The sequence below is a fragment of the Mirounga leonina genome, unplaced genomic scaffold, assembly GCF_011800145.1.
Source record: "Mirounga leonina isolate KUSES-001 unplaced genomic scaffold, KU_Mleo_1.0 Mir_174, whole genome shotgun sequence".
Taxonomy (NCBI): Eukaryota; Metazoa; Chordata; class Mammalia; order Carnivora; family Phocidae; genus Mirounga; species Mirounga leonina.
Genome location: NW_023270451.1, coordinates 14,480,430 through 14,498,161, shown reverse-complemented (window position 1 = coordinate 14,498,161; position 17,732 = coordinate 14,480,430). Strand labels below are relative to the sequence as shown.

Sequence of the window (17,732 nt, the reverse complement as noted above, 5' to 3'; positions counted from 1 at the left end):
AGCTGAAATAAAGACAATAAGAGAAAATAAAAAGTTTCAAAGAAAACATTCACTTCAACTGTTTGAAGAGCAATCTTAGAGATAGGCAGAGTAAATTGTCAGAAAACTCAGTGAGACAAAAGACAAAATGCTATTTACTTTTTAGAGAATGGAGCCCATCTATAAGAGAATTCCCATGAGTATTGTTTTTGTTTTTTTTTTAATATCCACATTAAATTTGTAGTAACATTTTACTTTTACAGTGTATTCCAAAACAGCAACTTCACATGCTTGAAACTGGAACTAGTTCAGTTATCAAGCAGTATTTGACAGTTTTTATGAGCAATCTTCCTGGAAGCCCACAGACACAGAGAAGCATATTGATTTCCTAGGTTTAATAGGCAGTAGAAGAAGTGACAGTAATTTATTTATGTAACTCCTGGAGGGATGCAGCCTAGCCCTAGACAGAACTCAATGCTGTCAACCGAAGTAGACAGATCATCACAACATGTTTAGCAAATGATCATGCAGACTAAAGGCAAACATGCCCTGAAGGTGAGGGGCAGTGGCATTAGCCTGACCAGGAAGAATTTACTAAAGAGTAGGAATTCTTTTGCTTGGATTTCTATGGACATCAAAAACATGGACGCTGTTTAAATAATTATTCTAAGTTCCTTTCTCCTTAAGACTAGTAGCCAACGTAAAATTAAAATTAGCTTTAAACTTTAACCACGTAATTACTTGGGGGAGAAAAAAAGAAAGCCTTTCTTTTACAAGAAAAATAATATCCCAAGGAAAAAAACAGCATTTTTTAAAAATTCTGATAAATATGAACTCTCCTGGGTATTATAATCAAGTTTCTTTCTGTCATGCAGTTTTAATGATTGAGTCACTAAGACAGAAGTCTTTGGTATATCTCGTTGAGTTGAAATAATTGGGTATTCTGGGAATATAGTCATAGTAAGAAGAACCAGTTTTTCTGGAAAGTCATAATGCAAATTTCCACCAATTATACACATTCTACTTGACTCGACTCTACAACTCCAAAGTCACATTCTTAGATTGTTACAAGTTTCCAGTACTCATGGACACTGCATACCCTCCCACCAAATATAATAGAAAGAAAATGTGTCTTCTCTGAATACGTATAGTAGAAATTAGCAGTAAATGCCCCTTAAATAAATTGAAAGACATGTTTTCCTCAGGTAATCTATTTTTAAATGTTTTTACACATTCTATCGAACATTTGTTCTCTAGAATATAGAATTACTACATCACCATGGACTAATGTATTTTTTCCAGATACTACTGATAGGTCTGGATTTAAAAACTTCGTCCTGTAGTTAATAGGAAACATAGGTAGAAATAATCTTTTCCAAATACTGCCTCCTCACCTCAGTGATGTCTAACAGACAAGAGGAGAGAAGAGGCCAAGAACTTAGGTATGGACAACTCCAAATCGTAAATAAATTAGACCAGTGACCTTCAGATGTTTTTTGTTGCTGTTGCTGCTGTTTTCCCTTCTTGAGCTGGAAAGCTCTTAATTCAAAGACATCTTTAGTGGGGATCCACTATGTAACAGAAAGAAGATGGAGCTGCTCTGGATTAAGCAGGTCTGGGTGACGGGGGCCTGCTTTAGGCAGCTAAGGTCACGCACTATACTCACATGATGAAGTCTTTTTCTAAATTAGATGGAGTCCCATAGATAGGTCACAAAAGGCTCTTTCTGATCCAAAACAACTTTTCCATTAACCTTTATTGCTGGTACAAATAATGACAGTTCCTTTGGTTATGACTATGCACTTGTTAAAACACAAATGTCCTTGCAGGGGTAATTAATTCAGTCCATTATCAATTATTAACACACTAAAAAATAAATTCCTTTTCACAATGCTTCCTTAAAGCAAGAAAATAGACAAAACATATTCTACCCAGAAATATGATAGAAGTTTAGACTATTTAAATCAAACTTCAGCTACTTCAAATTTCTGTAAGATGCAGGTCAGTTATATTTTAATATAATTTTAATTAAATTTTATTATAAAATAACTGACATGGAATCCTGGATTTGGAAGATCCATAGAATCAGGGAAGTGGTCAGAAATTAAGGAACTATGGCTAAGAGAAAAGTAGTCACGATTACAAATCTCAATGGTAGCATCCAAGTCTTGGCACTTGTAATGTTGCTGAGCAATTAAGAAGTTGGCGGGAAACAATTCTCCACAAGTCTTTTGTGATTCTACGCATCTTGTAAAGAGCTATTGACAGCTTTTGTTCTAAACTATCTTCTCAAAGTTTCATATAGAAAACAGCCTTACAAGAAAGAGATAGTATCTCCTTTCAGGGTAGAGGCAGATAAATTTCTTTGCCAGGTTATGCAAGATAATGCCTCCTCTTGGGGAAAAGGTAAAGCAGGTTTGCCAGCTCACCTATCCTAACCACAGCATGTTTCCTGCTGGGCCATGAATAATAAACTTCTTTGTCTCTAGCCCAGGAGTCTTGTGTGCTCTGCCAGCATCTATAAAACTATGGCAGGCTAAATTGTTAGCATCTAGGGTAAAATCTCAAACCCTTCCACAATCTTTACAGTAGTGTATCATACAGAAAAGGTCAGAAACTGAAAGTATTGCTTCCAGTAAGTATTGCAACGGGGTCTGTACTGGTCAAGAATTAACATGAAAATTCTCCTAAAGCAGGGCTGAACAAAAGAAAAAGATGAGCTCTCACAAGTTACTAGAAGAGGACGACAGACTAAAAAGACAAGCAACTGTTCACCAAAGGGGTTCCTTGTGTCTTGGACATGATTATTAGCCTTGAGACCATAAGGCCTAATTTTATTATTCTCCTTATTCTTGTTTCTGTAGGTTATCACAAAGAAATCCAAATCCATAACATTCTTCAGTGCCTTTGTTCTAACCCCCATATAGCTCCTCTCCTGTCTCCCCTGGACCTCCCTGCACAAATGCCTTACCCCCCTTCCTGATTTTTATTTTTCCCCAGCACTCATGACCATGTTATTATATTATGTAGGACTTTTTCTTTGACTTCTTCCACTAGAATATAAGCTCCAAAATGGTAGAAACTTTTGTCCATTCTATTCACTTAATCTTTACTTCTAGAATAGAGTCTAGCATTTTAAGTAATAAACATTAATCAGGATGAATTAATTAGTAGATGAACAGAGGAACAAGAATGGGGGATTGTGGTTAAACATTACAGTTTATTTCAAGACTTTCTGGCGCCTGGGTGGCTCAGTCATTAAGCGTCTGCCTTCGGCTCAGGTCATGATCCCAGGGTCCTGGGATCGAGCCCCACATCGGGCTCCCTGCTTGGCAGGAAGTCTGCTTCTCCCTCTCCCACTCCCCCTGCTTGTGTTCCCTCTCTTGCTGTCTCTCTCTGTTGAAAAATAAATAAAATCTTTAAAAAAAAAAAAAAAAGACTTTCATTTCCTTTGAGCCTTCCTTCCCAGACCCAGACATTAAAGCATGGCTTTAATCTGGATCCTTAAATGGCTAATATGACATGTTTTCAAGTTTATCTAAACAGAAAAATACATGCAGCTCTAAAAGGAAAACATAAATATAGTGTGCTTCCCTTGGGATGTATAAATTTGAAACTGGTGATCAGACAACTTTGCTGGGTGACAGCGCATAGAAAGAAAAAAATGTGTTTCACACCTGTCTGAAATGCAAGAAATTTACAAGGGGTTAATGTTAGTCAATTGTGATTTTCCCCCTAAAAATAAAACTACATCATTGTTAGCAGGTGATTGTTTAGTATTTATCCACACAATCCAGTTGTATTTAGTAATTTCTATATATACAGTCACACCTATATACATATATAAACATATACATACACATGTAAATATGTATTTCTTAAAAGATTTACTTATTTTAGAGAGAGAGAGAGAGAGGAGAGAAAGTGCAGGGAAGAGAGCCAAAGGTAGAGGGAGAGAGAGTATCTGAAGAAGGCTTCTTGCTGATTGAGGAGCCCAATGGTGAGCTCAATCTCAAAACCCTGAGATCACGACGTGAGCCAAAACCAAGAGTCAGATGCCACACAAGTGCCCCTATAAATATGTATTTTTAAAACATACATACTGTTTTTTCAATGATGAGAAGAACAAAACAAAGAAAATATACAAATAACTTGGGTGTGATTACTCTAGAAGGACCACTGTGTGAAATTAGAGGAACAAGAACTTTAGATTTAGTTCTTTTTTTAATGTGTAGGAAGAAATATTTCATGGCCTCTTATGTATAAATAACATGCTCTTGGTTGTTGTAAAACTCTAAAATATGTTCCTGAAATTTACTATTCTAAGAATAAATTTCATTTTTTTTCAAAAAGTTAATATTCAAATTATGACATGTAACTTACTTTTGACCGTCAGACCACTCAAGTTGGGTTTTTAAACCTTATCAATACCTATTGTTATACTGTACTCAAATGTTAGTTTATTTTTTCTAAGTAGATTTGCAGATAGCCATATCATAAGAGACTACTTATAATTGTTAATGATTAAATAAGAATACACAGAAAGAATTAAATCCTAACAGAGGCCCAGAAAGAACTTATTAGAACATTATTCATTTACCTTTATTCTGTAAGAAACAACTTCAGCAAAAAACACCTGCCAGTGATGACCTACTCCAATTCAACCACCTTAAACAGAAACTTTGGCTAAAAGTCAGAAATAAACACCTGTGTTTACTAGATATATCTTAGCCCAAGTGAAAAGGGAGGAAGGAAGGAAAGAAAAGAGAAAAGAAGAGAAGGAAGAAAAAAGAAAGAGAAGTGTGTATTCCATTCAAAGGTAAAGCTATGATTGCACTATTTTTTATTTTTGGAGCCAAAAATTAATGATGAAAATAACAGTCAGTCCAGATGGGTGGTTTGAACTCTGCATCAGAAGTTGAACATGGTTTTGCTGTGGTTTTGTGGTTTTGTGGTTTTGCTGATGGGAGGTTAAAATTAGCAGTTTAAATTAGTGAGACACAAAGTATTTTGTTCAAAAAGTTGACCTTAAGTTCTTTAAATGTCATGGCATGCCTTTAAAATTATCCAAAACTAATGTTCTCATCTTGTCTCATCCAACTACCTTTCACTTATCTCCCACCTGCTCTCCCTTCCTTGCCCACATTCAAGTGAAAAAGGGAGCAGAATATTAAAGTTTAAATAAATGCAATGAATTATTTTTATGCTGGAAAGGGAACGTGTTAAGATAAAAGCTTATTAGGGAATTCTAGAGTTTCAGAATTCAGAAATACTTGCATGATGTCATTAATATTTTTAGAGCCTTGGATTTTCAAACATTTGAAAATAGATGTAGACTTTCCCCAGAGAAAAAATTACAGGTGCATGCACATAATCCCACATCAAACACACTCTTACCCATATCCATATACTCACACACAAACACTATTATACACACTTGCACACATTAACAAAAGCTCTTGTAAATTCTTATGTTTTTATAAAGAACCATATATTCCTGATTTCTGTTTAGAGAATCAGAATAAAAATTTAATTTAAGCAGAGGTCAGCAAAATATGGCCCATGGGAAAAATTCAGCCCAGTGGCTGATTTTATAAATGAAGGTTTATTGGAACACAACTTAACTCAGTTACCTATTATTTATGATTGCTTTCATGCTATAATTGCAGAGTAGATACAAGACCATATGACCCTCCAAAGCCTAAAGTACTTGCAATCTAGCCATTTAAAGAAAATGTTAGCCAAATCTAGAATATGTGTGGGGAAACAGAAAATTCAAGTAATTTGTAACCTACTCTTAAGAATGATCTGACAGCATGGGGAACTGTGTAAGACCATTTTCTGCCAAAAGATCCTACAGTGATGGATAATATGCAAGAAAATTATAAAATAAGGTTTTACTTCTGCACATGCCAGGAAACTACAAGTAAGATTTCTACACAGATTCTCATGAGGCTGCCCCAAGGAACAGGAGACAGAACTCTACCCACTGACCAAGAAGCCATGAGGGATCCTAATATGCACTCAGGGTCAAGGTTCCTTAGGAGGGGAAGGAGAATAAAAAACAAAGATTGTCACTTATGGAAAAAATCAAACTTCTAGCCTATGCTACCAAAAAGTCAGAGTCTGAACTTATACTGACAAACCAAAATACTAATATGATCAATTCCACCTGCTATACAGAGAGGTATTTCCACAATCAAGCCTTCATAGAACTGCCATGTTCTACATTAAAGATTAGTTTACAACCCAAAATTAAAAAAAAAAAATCCACAATTAGCATCAAGGACAGCCCATAAAGGAGGAACAGTACCCAGAAACTTAACAGAAAAATGTACACCAAAAACAATAACATATCTAGGAATAAACTTAACCAAAGAGAGAAAAGACCTGTACTCTGAAAATTATACAACTGATAAAAGAAATTGAGGATAACACAAAGAAATGGAAATATTCCATGCTCTTTGATTGGAAGAACAAATATTGTTTTGTTTTACTTTTATTTTCTTAAAGATTTTATTTATTTATTTGACAGGGAGAGAGAGAGCATGAGCAAGTACAAGCAGCGGGAGCAACAGAGGAAGAGGGAGAAGCAGATTCCCTGCTCTACAGGGAACCCCGTGCGGGGCTCCATCCCAGGATCCCGGGATCATGACCTGAGCCAGGGCATCTGAGCCACCCAGGTGCCCCAGAAGAACAAATATGGTTAAAATGTCTGTACCAATGACGTGGATGGAACTAGAGGGTATTATGCTGAACGAAATAAGTCAATCAGAGAAAGACAAGTATCATATGATCTCAGTGATATGAGGAATTCTTAATCTCAGGAAACAAACTGAGGGTTGCTGGAGTGGTGGGGGTGGAAGGGATGGGGTGGCTGGGTGATAGACATTGGGGAGTGTATGTGCTATGGTGAGCGCTGTGAATTGTGTAAGACTGTTGAATCACAGACCTGTACCTCTGAAACAAATAATACATTATATGTTTAAAAAAAAAAAAAAGAAGAAGAAGATAGCAGGAGAGGAAGAATGAAGGGGGGGAAATCGGAGGGGAGATGAACCACAAGAGACTATGGACTCTGAGAAACAAACTGAAGGTTCTAGAGGGGAGGGGGGTGGGGGGATGGGTTAGCCTGGCAATGGGTATAGGGGAGGGTACGTATTGAATGGAGCACTGGGTGTTATACGCAAACAATGAATCATGGAACACTACATCTAAAACTAATGATGTAATGTATGGGGATTAACATAAGAATAAAAAAATTCAAAAAAAACTAATGATGTAATGTATGGTGATTAACATAATAAAATAAAATTTTAAAAAAATGTACCACCCAAAGCAATCTACAGATTTAATGCAATCCTTATGAAAATAGCAGCAGCAGTTCTCAGAGAACTAGAACATACAATCCTAAAATTTATATGGAACCACAAAAAAACCCCAAATAGCCAAAGTAATCTTGAAAAAGAAAAACAAAACTAGAGGTATCACAATTCCAGACTTTATGTTATTACAAAGCTGTCATCATCAAGACAGTATGGTACTGGCACAAAAACAGACACATAGATCCACGGAACAGAACGCCCAGAAATAAACGTACAATTATATGGTCAATTAATCTTTTAAAGGAGGAATGAATATCCGACCAGTGACAAAACAGTCTCTTCAACAAATGTGTTGGGAAAACTGGTCAGCAACATGCCGAAGAATGAAACTGGACCACTTTCTTTCAGCTTACACAAAAATAAACTCAAAATGAATTAAGAACCTAAGTGTGAGACCTGAGAACATAAAAATCCTTGACGAGAATACAGGCAATAATCTCCGACATTGGCCGTAGTAACATTTTTCTAGAGTTGCCTCCTGAGGCAAGGGAAATTAAAGCAAAAATAAACTATTGGGATTACATCAAATAAAAAAGCTTCTGCACAGCAAAGGAAACAATCAACAAAACTGAATAGATAACCTACTGAATGGGAGAAGATATTTGCAAATAACATATCTGATAAACGGTTAGTATACAAAATATATATTAAAAAAAAAAACCTTCTACAATTCACCCAAAACCAAATAATGTAGTTAGAAAAATGGGCAGAATACATGAACATGTTTCCAAAGAAGACATCTAGATGGACTAAGAGAGATTGATTTTGAGAGAAAAGCAACCTAGTGCAGCATTCCAATAGTGTCCCTATATGAATGGCATGTATTTGAGCTTGGGAGAAGAGGAAAAAAAAAAAAATGGAGAGGGAGAAATACCTACAGCAGAAAGAGAAGTCATTTATAAAAGCTGGAGGGAAAAAAAAAATCACAAATTTCACAATAAAAGGGCATGCCCAGTGCCCTTGAGAATAGGTGGAAAATATAACTAACTAAATCTTCCCCTTGATACATAACTTTGAAAGGCAGAGCATTAAGTTTCTAGAGAGAAAGTAAAGGAGAATTTCATCAGATTTTCATCAGAGAGGAATCTACAAATAAAATCGTGCAGTATCTTTAACACTTTGATTGTAAAATACCATTTGGAACCTAAAATTCTCTGTCTACCAAGACCAGCAGACAGAAATTTTACCTCCCATGTTTTCTCTCCTCCTGTGTCTCCCATGCTCCCTGTATCTTCCTGCCTGCCTGCCTCCCTCCCTATCTTCGTTTCTTTTTAAGGATGTTGTTTGAACATATTACTAAGAGAAATATGAGTTACAAGTAAAATAAAGGAAGGCTATATCCACAATAGTGAAGTTCATCTAGAATTCCAGCAAAATGGAAACAGTAACTTGGTATGTGCATTAAGGAGACCTTGAAATACAACATTAAAATAAGAACATAAGTAGAGGGACATCTAAAGAACAAATAGTCTTGAAGAAAAGGAACTGATTACATACCAAAAAATACATACGGAATAAACAGTCCACGCTAAAGAAAGCTCACATTACTTCAGTCAATAAGGACAGCATAAAGGTGAAATAGATATTCTAGAAAAAGATAAACAAGACAAGCTGGATTCGAATATAAAGTTAACTGTAACAAATCACACTTTTGAGACCTAGATGACGAGTAAGAAAACAGAATCCATTTCAACAAAGTGTGAGCTCCATTCTTGAGCAGGTCAGAGCTAGGACATTGACCCACAGAGAAAGAAGTTTGTCATCAGTATACGATTGTCTATGCAGGTAGCATGGTTCTAAGGCATAGAATTTTAACATTTATTTTCATCTTGGCTGAAAACGTCAATATTCAACAGTGTAAATTTTAATCAACCTAGACAACATGAAAGCAAAGATTATAACTGCCAGAAAATGACGGATGGGAAGGAGAAGGAATTGCAGGCGGAGGAATTTTCTCCCTTTTAAAGGCAAGTCAAGAGGCAGCACGTAAACCAGTTAGGACAAAAGAAAAAAATAGAAGTTTCAATGTATTACTTAAATATCCTAAAACTAAAAAATTTAAAATAATATGAGTGGAGACAAGATGGTGAATTTGATCTACACTCAGCCGACATAACAGTAAGTCATGAGATAATTTCTAAAGATAAGTAAAGAACACAGACCACATTATTCAGTGATACGGAGGTAACAATGAGATTTGTGAGAAGTGGTACTGGTTTGGGCTAGGACTCCAGCTTTCAGTTATGATCCCTTATTTTTTTTATACCATGCATATAGCCAATGCTGTATATTAAATATGAAAATAAAAATCAGTGCACTGTATACATGTCTGTTTTGAAATTTTAATTATGAAACTAATAACTTATTACAGATACATTTCAAACATAGGCAAAATTTATTTTTATGGGCCATCAAGTAATAGTTTTCCTATGTTAATTTAAAATAAATCTAACATAATTATCAGTAGTGACTTTTACTCACTCTCAATTTACTCACATGTTCTGCCTGTAATCAAATTTAACAGTTTTCATATAAACGTAATAATGTTCATTTCTTTATTACATTTAATTGCTCTCAACTTGTCAGTGGGTACTTAACAAAACTTAGTCCACATTGCAGTGATATTAGATAAAATAATATCTTAAGCATAATAGACAAGGGCTAAATGACTTAATCTAAATAAATCAATTACACAGCAACTGATATCAATTCAACTAGGAAGTTCATCCTTGGCTTTACTTCACCCAGTATTTATAATGGATTAACCAAGGATAATTTTCTTGAATATATTTGCCAACCAATAAACGCACCAAATGTACTATAACTTTATTCTTTTTTCACATCAAAAATTATGAACATGTTTAGTGTTTTTAATAAATATCCACCTACTTTCTAATAAGTACTAGTGTGGTTTTAAAATGGAAAAAGGCAAAGAATTGACAAGCCATTTCGGAATAAGAAGGAACTATGTGGAAAATACTGAAGTAGAGGTGGCTTCATGTGCATGCAACTTAGGCAATCACACACAGAGCCCCAACCTGAAAAGAACCTCACACTTGGTTTCATGCTCTGCTATCGTTGTCTTGTAAATGTTAATAATTTAACACGAGGCCCCACATTTTCATTTTCTACTGGGTCCTGCAAATTATGCAGTTGGGCCTTCAACAAATGGTGTGCTTAGAGAAAAAACACAAGTACACCTTTCTGGAAGAAAATCTGAATTACTCTATTTTTATTCTCCTTAAGTATTGACTTTTTCTCTGATTTTTTTTTTCCCCTATAGTTTTTACTTCTTGGGTCCCTAGAGACTGAAAGCAAAATTAATATGAATAATGGAGTTTAATACTTAAAATACATAATTTAGAAAAGGAAAGATTAAGTAGGGGTGAAATTTTTTCTAGAGTTTTAAATATTTTTTTCTCTTTCAATAAGTCATTATTCAACATTTTCTTTAGCCCAGATATGGATGTGAGGTCTAGAAGATATATACATGCAAACAGTTTCCCCTGATATTAAAAGTGGAGACTTTTTGTGTGTGTGTCATGTTTTAGCTCTGTTAAAAAGACTTTTGGAAACCAATTTAAAATTCAAACATAGATTTGTTATGTCATACCTCTGGCCATGTAGGCTTTAGAAATAATGTATTAAAATTAATTTGCTGTATTATTCCTTTGCTCTTAGGAAAGAAGAATCTTAGCTCATCTAGACTATTTTTCTAAACTAATTTAGTCCTAGTGTTCGAATATCAAAGGCCAGGGTATGTAAATGAGGTAATCTGCTATCTTCCCCAATGGGTAGGAGAGAGAAAATTATCCACCTGTGGCCTCAGTCTTTCAAGAATGCTGGCAAAGAAAGTAGATTAGTTGATCAAAAGTAGTTGATTAGTTGATCATGGTATCCACTGAAAAACTACCAACCCCAAAGCTCACATTTTAATTACATTCAGTAATTAGAATTTGAGGACTTTAAGGTATCTCCCCTAAGTTTCTCTCAAGATCAGATCTCTGATTAGTATTCAAACACATAGAGGGAATGTAAGTTCCAAACATGGTGGGCCATGCTATAAATGGGCTATCTTATTTTACCTAAGAATAAGAATTTTTTCCTTGTTTTTGGAGAAACTTTGCTTCTCTGTAATGTATGATTACTTAGCAGATTGGTACTTAAAGGTTAAAAATGCACAGGGCATTTCTCAAGATATTCTACCTGAATATGGTAAACTTGTCCCCTAAAGTTACCTGAAACAGCAGTTTCCCTAAAATAACAGAGATTAAACTACTAAAATCATTTATGATAGGAAACATGTGCTTGGGCAATAAGGAATAGTAGGTGTAGGTATAGGAGACCACAAGAATTTCTCATTTAGCATGTCCTCCAAGACCCTATTCACTCTTTAAGTCATACACAGCTTTTAGCCAAAGCTGAGGATGTTCATTTTACAAATAACGATGACAATAAATGATAATTTAATATAAATTATGTGCTAGTGATATAAACCAACAAGTTACTATCTGTATATTAGGAAAAATCAGCTTTGGAGGGCAAATAATTCAGCTTTATTTATGAATAGTATCTAGATGAAGAGGTATCTAAGCCTAAATGAAGATTATCAGACTGACCAGGTGATCTTGGAGTCCATTCCACTTATAACTAGATGTGATACTACTAAACGCCACATTTGAATAATCAAATTCCCTAACAAAGCTTTTAAGTGATTAAGAGTTTTTGATGTACTGTTATTTTACCTACAACTTCAAACAAGACACACTAAAAGTAGTATGTTGCACATTTATGTGACATATGATTTACTTTCTTATCTGTATATTACTATATATTTTAATATTATCAAAGAACAAATATACAGTAAATATTTATAATAGGAAGGCATAAATTTAAGGTCATAGATTTCTGAAAATGACACTGAGGTTATTTCTTACGATTTTTGTAGAAATCTATTTTCTTTATTCTTTCTGTTTGGAGGGAGGCAGTATTAATCCCATGCTGACCCGGTGCCAATAAATGGGAAATGTCAGCTAGGCTCCTAACAAGGAGGCGAGGGAGTGTCAATAAGGGAATGTGGTTGGAATTAAGAAAATGCAAAACCTCAATATCTAGCTTTTAAAACACCAGTCCCTTATCTCTTTGCCTCAAGGTTCACATGAATACAAAGGTCAAGTCTGAAATAAGTAAATGGGGGATGACATCATTATCTAATAACAAAGAGAAAACAGACTTAACAAGATTAGTTGTCTGCACGATCTTTCTGATAATTTGTAATGCTAATACTAAATACATCGCTTAAGCAACTTCATTTTAAGCTAAGTAATTTTGGGGTCCTAAGATCCAGTTACATGCCCTTAACCCTCTTTACTCTCCTTATAGCAATGTTCACAGTATTTCTTTCTCGTTTTTAATTTTTATTGCTAGTATTTTAAGTTCTCTAAGGGCAGTGACAAATCTGTCTTGCTGAGTAGTATATGTCCATTGTCCAAAAAATGTAGGCACTCAAGAAACATTTGATGAGTGAAATTAAGAACACAATTGTTTTAGTTCACTTCAGTTTAGTCAAACAGTTGTTTCCTGAACACCTGAGAAAGGCTGAGATCACAAAGATTAATGAAGCAGGGCACTGTCATAAAAAGCAGGTACACGGAGGGTATATGATATTCTGTACCTAATGGCCCAGGAGGCTCTAAGTCTGTATAAGATGCTAAAGGAAGCACAGAGTCAGTCAGAGCTCAGCCAGCAAGTTCCAACAAGACTTTCTGTCTAAACCGAATCCTAAAATTAAACCAAGGACTTGCCAGTGAAATCAGGATGATAAAAGCATTTTAGGCCAAGGAACAGAATAAGAAATTTCAAAGCATGAGAAAACATGATTATGAGGAACAAAATTAAGTCACTATTTTTTTTTAATTAAGCAATGGTTCAAAGTCACTTTTGTCAAATGTTTCTAATTAGAAGGGTTATAAGACTATAGTATCACATTTTACATTTAATTTTTACCAAGAAAAAGTATCACGACATGAAAAAGAAGTTGTACCATTTGTGGAAATTTGGGCTCAGCCTGTAACAGCAGAATGCAAACAATGACTCTAAGTATAAAATAGGCAGCTCTCAGAGGAGCTCTCAAGAAGAAAATACACATTATAGTTAATATATAAAACGTATGTTTATGTATTTTTGTAACTATGACCAGAGAGGTATAAGTTATTTTCCTACATAACTCACCTATATACTTAAAAAAAAATACTTCTTAAATACATTCTTATTGTAGGGAATTTTTTCCCTAGTAGATTATGTATTACTGTATACATATCATATTGGGCACCAAACAACTTATCATTACAGAAATTACTTGGAACATTACAATGAGGGGAATTTTTAGAGTTGCTTCTACCCTAGCCTATTTATAAACTTTAGAAATAAAGAAGGAACAGTTGTTATTCTAAAATCTACTTAATGTTCTGCTTTAGGTGTCTTGAAATTCTTCATTTTTAAATAAGGGCCCTGCATTTTCATGTTACGTTCTGTCAAATTATGACAAATTATGTAGCCAGTCTTCCTTCTTATTTCTCTTTTGCTTAATACAGACAATTATTATTTGTTGTTGTTTTGTTATTAGGAAGATTTAACAGCTCTCACAATAAAAAAGATAGCCCCCAACTCTCTCTCTCCATATGTAGACAGATAGAGATAGGTTTCCATGAACCATGGTACAACAAGAAATTAACACAATTCAAAGTTATCAATAGATTCTCTGATATTAAAATTAAAAGCCTGACTCAAAAGAAAGAAAGGTGTTAGAGTTTAATATGTATTGGTCTAAAAATGAAAGAAGGATTTTTTTTTTTCCTTTTCTGGGACCTCAGTCAACACAACTTGCTCTCATTTGAAATAGTTGCAAATTGTAATCTCAAATCTATTTCTAGAGAAAGTTCCACATTTAGCTAGAATGATAAAACTTGTATTTAACTGTTCTTGTGGAAACTAAAACAAGTGTTTGTTTTTTTTTAAGATGTTTAAACCTAGCAGAAAGACAAAGGCAGCTGGGATTTAAGGAGTGTCACTATTATGGAACTAAAATTAAATGAGCCCCAAAGGCCTCACATAATCTCATCTTGAAATAAATAATACTTGCATTGGAGGAGATGCTGAGAATGTTAAAGCAGACACCAAAGAGTCTATAACACTAATCAGGGTTTCTAGAATATACACAGCGAAGACAAAAATTGGTTTTACAGCCTGACAAGAATGAGGGACTGTGGTTAAAATTCAGGCTTTCATGTCAGACCTTGAAAGAGGTAAACTCTAGAAGGAAAAAACAAACAGACAAACGTGAGCTGGAGTAAGATGATCTGCCTACACTCCATTTGCCTTTAGAAAGAAAATTAAATAGAGTGTGGAGAAACAAAACATCATCTCAGGCCTTTACTATCGTTCATGTACAATGCATTCAATAAAAATTATCCCGAGTAAGAAGAAATAAGACCAAGTGACAAAAATCAAGGAGAACAGAGATAAAACGATAAACCTGCAAGTGAACCAGATACTGGAGTTTTCAAAATGGACTTAAACTACTAATTTTAATCAAATAGATTTTTAAAAGATGGATAATTTCACTGGGGAATTAGCATCTATTTATTTAAAAAAAGGCAAATACTCTTAGACATTAAAAATATAATATCTACAAACAGATGTTGAAGATACAATGGAAGAGAGTATTAGGGAATTCAAAGACTGATACATGGGGCGCCTGAGTGGCTCAGTCAGTTAAGCGGCTGCCTTCGGCTCAGGTCATGATCCCAGAGTCCTGGGATCGAGCCCCACGTCGGGCTCCTTCCTCAGAGGGGAGCCTGCCTCTTCCTCTCCCTCTGCCTACCACTCCCCCTGCCTGTGCTCTCCCTCTCTCTATCTCTATCAAATAAATAAATAAAATCTTTAAAAAAAAAAAAAAAAAAGACTGATACAGCCAGGTAGAAATGTGAAGAAAACAGAGATGAGAATTATAGAAAAGTCTGAAAGAAACATATGAATATGTTAGATTCAAAATGTGTGCAAATACAGTTCCAGAATACAGAAGATGAGAGAATGGATGTCTGAAGAAATACAAGCTGAAAATTTTCCAAAAATGTATGAAACTTATCAAGCCACAATTTCAAAAATGAGTGTGAATGCACACTAGTATAAATATAAAGCCAAAGCACAGGCAGGCTTATACGATTAAAACTCTGTAACCAAAGAGAAAGAAATACTTAAAGCAGTAGAGAAAATAACACCAATTTCCTTCGAACAAGTAACTAAGCTTAAAAATGTACTTTCAATATAAATTTCTGTTACATTAGTTTATTAAATTTTCTTCCCCTTCCCCCATTACACTTCTGTTGTAATGGGTCTCAAAATCCTGTGACAGATTTTTGGTCAAGTTGTCTCCATTAAAAAGTACTGATTTTAAAAACTAGTAACTTAAAACTGCTACACACACACACACACACACACAAAATAAGCAAATAGTCCACAAAACCTTTCTTTCCAAAGGTTTTATGATGCATTGTTATCATTAACCAGTCTTTTACTATTAAGCTTAAATGGTCAACTGACACAAAGAGTTCTGAGGCTGTTCTTCCACCACTAAGACTGGGGTGGCAGGTATTGGGGAGAATATTCATTCAGCCTTCCGAATTTCTGGGCAGACCTGGTGACCTTGCCAGATCCAGCTGCCTTCTTGTCCACCGCTTCAGTGACACCCACAGCAACTGTCTGTCTCATGTAACCAATAGCAAAATGGCCCAGCTAATCAGAGAAACTCTCAACTCACGTAGGCTTGCCAGGAAACCTATCGACGATGGCAGCATCACCAGATTTCAAGAACTCGGCGCCATCTTTAGCTTTTTTTTCTAGAACAATGATTAATCTTTTCCTTCAGCTCAGCACACTTGCAAGCAACGTGAGCCGTGTGACAATCCAGCCCAGGTGCATATCCGGCAGTGATGTGGCCTGGATAGTTCAGGATAATCAAATGAGTCATGAATCCATCTGCTTCCATCGCTGGGTCATTTTTGCTGTCCCCAGCCACATCACCACAACGAACATCTTTGACAGGTAAGTTCTTGCCATTGAAGCCCACACTGCCCCCAGGAAGAGCTTCACTCAATACTTCATGGTGCATTTCAACAGACTTTTTACTTCAGTTGTAACGCTGACTGGAGGAAAGGTGACCAGGTTTAAGAACACCCGTCTTATAGAAATGGAATCCATTTTGTTAACATCGACAATTAGTTGTTTCACACCCAGTGGGTAAGCCAGAAGGGCATGCTCATGGGTCTGTGTATTCTTGGAGATGCCCACTCCAAATTCACTGACACCAGCAGCAATAATCAGGACAGCACAGTCCTCCTGAGATGTGCCCGTAATCATGTTTTTGATAACATCTCTGCGTCTTGGGGTGTCAACGGAGGTCCCATAATACTTACTGGTCTCGAATTTCCACAGGGAGATATCAGTGGTGATACCACATTCACGTTCAGCTTTAAGTTTAATCCAAGATCCAGGAATACTTGAAGACCTTCCCCATCTTAGCAGCCTCCTTCTCAAATTTTTCAATAGTTCTTTTGTGAATCCCACCACATTTGTAGATCAGAGGATCAGCAGTGGTAGACTTGCCTGAATCTACATGTCCAATAACAACAGTTTTGATGTGAGTCTTTTCCTTTCCCATTTTTGTTTGGGTTTGGCAGTGGTTTTCATGACACCTGTGTTCTGGCACCAAACCCATTGAGAAAAAGCAATTTATTGATTTTTCAAGATTTTCTTACATGATAGTTGTTTTAAGCTGTGGTTATACAACAGAGGATTAAAAAAACTCACAAATTATGTATCACGTGAGATGAAGACAAAAAAAATATTTTAGATGGGGATAGATATCAAGGAATAGAATAATGCAAGACAGAGGCTATGAAGTGAAAAAAAAGTCACTATTTAAGCAATTTGAGAAAATATTTGACAAGGAAGACATGTGGACATCTGGGGGGAGTGTTTTCCAGGCCAAGGAACAGACTGTGCAAAGGACATGAGCAGGCGCATGCTTGGTGTGTGATCAAGAATAGGTGGTCAGGGCTGAGTAAGTGAGTAGAATGAAGCGTAACAGGGGACCAATTCATGAAGGTCTTATACTGTATTAAGAATTTGGGCTTTTTAAATAGAATGAGAGGCAAAGCCATTGGATAATTTTGAGGCAAAGAGTGACATGATCTGACTTAATGTTTGGATAAAAGGACTCGGGTTGCTGTGCTGCTGGTAGGCTACACAAAGTCAAGGGCAGAAGCTGGAAGACCTGTTTGAGGATGTATTTTCTACCACCTTCTGACT

The 17,732-nt window shown here is 35.6% G+C and overlaps 1 pseudogene; it reads right to left on the bottom strand.

The window, feature by feature from the left end:
* Positions 1-15,950: 15,950 nt before the first annotated feature.
* On the bottom strand, positions 15,951-17,082 carry LOC118020702 (annotated as a pseudogene).
* Positions 17,083-17,732: the final 650 nt, after the last annotated feature.